Here is a 6,000-nt window from a genome sequence, read left to right as displayed (position 1 = left end):
CTGAAGTGTATTACCAGATTTGTTTTAAACACTTCTAGATCTTCCCCTTTCTGTCCTGAAAACTTTGACAGTTTCAGGTTGATTTTCCTTGTTCCCTCCATATTACTCTTTTTCTGGTTACTAGATTCTGAATTTAGTGTATAAGGGTCTGATGAACTTGACTCTGAACTAGTACTACTTTGATAGGTCTGGTACAACCAACTATAATAATCCAATGTTGATGTTCCTTCTACTGTAAAAGTATCTAGTAACATAGACTGTTCAATTTCTTTAACTGTCTAGCTTTCCTGAGTAATAATTTCTGACTGACCTTAGAGGCTTCTAGAGGATCCTGGTAGACTATCTGGATGTTGTGTTTCAATTCTACTATAGTCTTGAAATGTTTGGATTCCTCCCTATATTGTGTTAACAAGCTCTTCTTCTTCAGCTGAAGAACCTGATAGTTCACTTTCTTGATTTTCTTAGACTGTGTTTTCCTGGGTGAAATGTTCTTGTCTCTAAGAGTATTGAGCATTAGAAGTACTTCCTTCTCTCCTGTCACTTTGTTGTTCCTCTCTACTAATATTTTGTAATATAGTAGTTAGGTTGAATTGTGACTGTACTAACCTGTTCAGGTATACTTGTAATATTCCTGATTCAACTTGTACTTCTTATACTCTGTTAGTAAGGTCCTGTATCTTGTCCAAGATTTCCTGTAGCTTTGTATGAATATTAAAGATATTCAATCCCTGTGTATCTAAATCTGATTGTATCCCTTCCAGCTTTTCTCCTTGTTGTTCTGATAGTATCAGACTACACAAGTATGTGATTTCCCCTTGTATAGTTTTATACTGTAGATCTTGACTTTGAGTAGACTTAATTATCCTGTTAAGACCTAAAAATTGTTGTATCTAAGCCTTTGTCCTTGTAACCCAAAGGCTATAATAGGTCCCCAGTTTGTTTGAATAGGAGTGGCTAGAGTGTGAACCTCTTCTTTGAGCCAATCTTGTACTGTTCCCTAATTGACTCTTCCTCCTACTCTAAGTATATATAACAAAGAGTGTTCCTACAAGTAGTAGGAATATGAGAATAGTTGAGGGATTTGATAATAAAGGACTGTGTAATAGTAGGCTTCTGCCTGTGCCTAGTACTAGTTGTTGTATGTATAATGTTCTAATCCTTTCCTTAATCTGATACAAAGCTACTTTTTATAGCTTGTTAACTTTGTTTAGTATAATATTACAAAAGTTGCTTACTTTTACAATATCTGGATATTCTTGTTCTAGTACAAGTAATACACTGTGTAACAGATTACAATGTTGTTATAATGTGTATAGATGGCCTGAGTATCCTTGGATTTGTTTAATCCAGATTTGTTAATTAATAGGAGTACCTGTTGTATAAGTAACAGTTGATACTACTCTTCCTTGTTTGAAAGAGTCTAAGGGAATTTCCCCCTGTATCCAAAATGGTATTCCTTTGATACCTCCTAGTATTAACACTTGTTCCTGTGTATAAGCTACTAAGTAATCAAGAACTAGTAGCACTTCTTAATTAATCTTTCTTTTCTTACTATAAAAGAAAGCTACTTGTCTTAACAACTGTTTTAAGTAGTAGAGTAATTTATCTACCTACTTTGAGTGTTAATTATTAAGGTTAGTTAATATTATAAAGTAAGTATTAGAGTTGATGTACCTGTGTGTTAGCTCCAGGTTTAAGTTCCCCTTAGTAGACTAGAGCTTTACTAAAATAGTAAAAATTTGTAACTAAGTTAGAGTTTTATCAAAGTATAAGATATACTCACTTTACTAGTCCTAATCCTTAAGAGTAGTAACAGAATAGAGTATAGAGGGTAAGACTTATAGACTTGTAGAGTGAGAGGGTAAAGGAGTCCTACTTTAGTCAAGCTACAAGTGTAGCCTAGTAGGTTAGTAGTAGAGTACTTCCAAGTATTAAGTAACTTAAGTTAATAAAACTATCCTTTGAGAGCCAAACTGGCCTCCTTATATACCTTTTGCTAGAGTAATGTTACTCTAGTAACTTTAGTAACTCTCTTCACTGTTGTTCCTATAAAGTGGAGCTGGCTAATCCTTTAGACTGTATACTATACTAGTTTGTGTCTTCTATTAATCTGCTAACACTGGTTTGTGTCTTCTTATATTCTAGATTAATCTTCTAATGACTCCTTTACTGTATTATTATATCTTCTATACTTCCTCTCATACTTCTAATGACTCCTTATGAGTCCTCCTAACTAGTTATACTGTATAAGCTGTGTAATGCTTTTCCTATAAAGTAGAGCTCTCTATTGTTCCTATGACTCTGTCTGACTTGACCTGTACTTCCTGTACACTAGTTTGTAATATACTTTCTCATAAGGTAGAGTATTATAACTTCTAATGACTCCTTATAACTCTTGTAATATAAAAGGCTGTACTTCTGTACTGCCCCTAGAACTTACAACCAAAGTTCTAGACTACCTTGTGTACACTCTAGAACTGACAACTAATGTTCTAAATCTTTCCCTAAGTCTTCTTTAATAGACTTAGTTTAGGAGACAATTATCCTTATTAACTTCTAACCTTATCTTTGTACTTCTGTATTCAATCATAGAACTTACAACCAAAGTTCTAGATTGTCTCATATATTCCTCATGTTGTCCTTATGTAGTCCTCATGTTTATAACTTTATTACTTTCCTATCTATATGAGTAAAGTGTATAAAGGAGACTACTTTCCTGTAGTCTCTCCTCAGAGCTCTCAGTTCCCTTTCCTTTACTAGTACTAGTCCTCCTCAAGCATAGAGCTTTAGAGTATTAGCTCTGGCTCTTTACTAGCTTTAATGGTCCTTTGTCTTTGTATAAAGCATTCCTAGCTAGCTATGTAGTTTCTCCCTAAGTAAGTATAATATTTTCCTTTTATCTCTTCAGGTTTTCTCCTAGTCTTTTCCTTTATACTTCTTACTCTAGACACTATACTCTTTCCAGATCCCCTCTCTATACAAGCATTCTAAATGACTTGTCTTTGATTGAGGTTATTAAGTAATACTGTGTTAGAGTATGTGTTTAACCTTAGAGAGATAAAGACCTTGTTCTCAGGTTTTGTTACCTTTTCCTAACTGACTTAGTACCTACTCCTTCCTGTCCCCTCTCTCTACTAATAGATTGATTACTCATTAGTAATGATTAGAGGTTAATAATGCTGAGCTAGAGTTCTTACTAAGCAGGACAATAAAGGTAGCCTAGTTGATCTGGCCAATCTTTAGACTTGTAACTAATAGGGTTTTGTATATAAACTACTTAGTTCCAAGTCTTGAGTTAAGCTTTTCCAAACTTAGTTACTGTATTTTACAATTCCTAACAGTATGTCTTCTGTAAGCTGTATGATAGTACTGTGTCATAAATGTTTCATAGTGATCACACTAGACAAAGAGGTGTATCATGTTTGAACATTTGACCATTAGTAGTAATAACTACAAACATTATAGTAGACTGAGTTCTTCTAGGTACTCTACCTGTCTCAAATCATTCTTTAAATATAATTGAATCCTATACTTTACAGGGGAAATCACTCAAGCATCCTACCAATTTAATTTATTTTCTAGTACATTACTCAAGTTCCCTAATAAATACTGTATCTAAGTAGATCCAGAATTGATATGCTAGTATTATTAGGGTAATATTATATATATTCAGTAAGTAGAGCACATATTTGTGATTACATTCCTAATAGCTAATTACTGTAATCAGTAACAGAACTAAATGTGAATTCAAGTAGTTTGTGAGTAGACATAGTGTAGGAGAGGGCTTTCTTTAGCAATTTTATCTTATACAGTTTACAAATGTAAGGAAAATGACTGTATAATACAGACTTACATCTTTTTACCAAACTTTTTAGGTAAATACTCTGGTTAGGTATTCAATATCTCTAGTAAGTTACAAAGCCATAAAGTCATAAGCTACACTAATAAGCCAAATAGACTAGATTATCATATTATTACACAACTGTAATCCTCTATATACCTTTTCTCATTTAGCAGTTTTACTAACTGTTTATATGCAGATATTCTCACAACCTGAGTCCTAACCCTATACTTGCACTGTATGTAGTATTTTCTTGAGAATCCTCTAGTACTAACTGTGTTATAGCAAAATTACTTTCAACATGTCTTATAACCCTTCTCAGTTTAGAGGCAATTACTAAATTAGGCATTAGTTTCTATACAATGTAAGTACAGTACAGTAAGCCAGTTACAGTCCTTTAACTGAGAATAAGATGTCTTACTAGACACAGTCTCTAGTAGGTGGCAGAGAATACTTCTACCTACTATGTGAATTTGACAGTAATGATTATTGACTAGTATGAGTTTGCTCATTATTAGAAAGTTGGAGATTGACATAATGTAGGTCTGTTCTAATAGTGTACAGGTTGGTCCTTATGTTACTTGCATTGTATAAAGCTGCAGAATACTGGAAAATGTTAGCCAGTCTTAAAGGTTTCAAGCTTGTGCAAATTCTTATCCACAATCAGATAATATATTTCCTACTGTAAGCTGTGAAAGCACAATACTGGTGACAACTACTGACTGATTCACTGAATAGTGTAGTATCATACTGTGTTTTAAACCTTATGGAAGTTAAGCTGGATCCAACCAACACCAATTTAGCAGTTCTCCTTGAACAGGCTGGAAGTCTATCATTCCTATGTATTCTGAGCAGCCAACTATTCTTTAACATGAAGGAAGCTGGAAAACTGGGAGTCAACAAGGGCACAAACTATCATAATGAATCATTGAGTAACATTGAATTTGAACAACCCAGGCCTGCTGGAAATGAAGGTAATGTTTGATATTATATACAAAGTTTTAGCATACTTACCTTCTTGTAGTTAGTACTAGCAATATGATGGTGGCTGAGGGCATGTAGAGGTAATAGGCACTAGCTCTGTATAAACAGTCACATATTCTGTTGAGAGTCAAATCAAGTTTTGTCATAGTTCTGGAGAAGCCAGTACTGGATGTAGTTGGGTTTTATACAGTAGTACTAGTATAACTGTATAACAGGTACTAATGCTTTACTTTAATGTTCCTGTTGACCTACATCACGAAAAATTTGTAACACTTGTTATTGATTGTAGTAAAAGGAATAGGATAAAATGATTTTATAAGTATAACAATTTAAATTAATAATTATATTTACTTGTAATACAATACTAATGATTATATATAAATGTAAGAAATATACAAGGTTTTTACTAAACTACAAGCATGTTTTAAAGCAAGTAAGCTTACTAATAGTATTATTATAATATTACATGTAAGGTACAAGTACTCAACTCTCATTATAACTCATTAAAATTATATTATAAGTTATTTGTAACAATAGATGATTGATTATAATAGTTATAAAAGTAATACATTGTACTTGTAAGTTAATTACAATACTTTTAGTAAGATAATATACAATTATATACATTAATATTGTTAACAATCACTATGTTAAACTTATAATATAACTTGATTTTACTTTAAACAATATATTGAAGTGATTACATAATCTAGTACTGAAGATTGAGAGCATATAATGATACACTTGCTCTTGTTACTCCTTTCCTCCTACCTTCACCATCTCCCTAATCCTCTTCCCCTAATACTATGTTGTTTCTTTTGTTCTCTCCAGTCCAGTCCTCTACCTACAAGTATCCTCTAGTAGGCACACTGCCTACAACCACCTAGACAATAAACCTAACTGTATTTGTCTCTCTAATCTGCTACTATAATGCCTGTACTGAGCCTTATATTCAGTGACAACACAGCCAAGCTGGCTACACCATCCTTTAGTGTAAAGTGTAAGTAGCCAGTCCACTTCATAATAATTCACACAATACTTGCTTATCCCTCTCATCCCAACTTCTGGTCTCCCTTTCATGCCTCCTGCTCCTCACTCTACCTCTTACATTGCCTCTCCTTTGTTGTCCTCCTTTTTATTATACATGCCTTCTTTTTTGCATTTGTATTCACACA

The sequence above is a fragment of the Fomitiporia mediterranea genome (genome assembly GCF_000271605.1).
Source record: "Fomitiporia mediterranea MF3/22 unplaced genomic scaffold FOMMEscaffold_12, whole genome shotgun sequence".
In the NCBI taxonomy this organism is placed as follows: Eukaryota; Fungi; Basidiomycota; class Agaricomycetes; order Hymenochaetales; family Hymenochaetaceae; genus Fomitiporia; species Fomitiporia mediterranea.
This window is presented reverse-complemented; position numbering follows the sequence as displayed.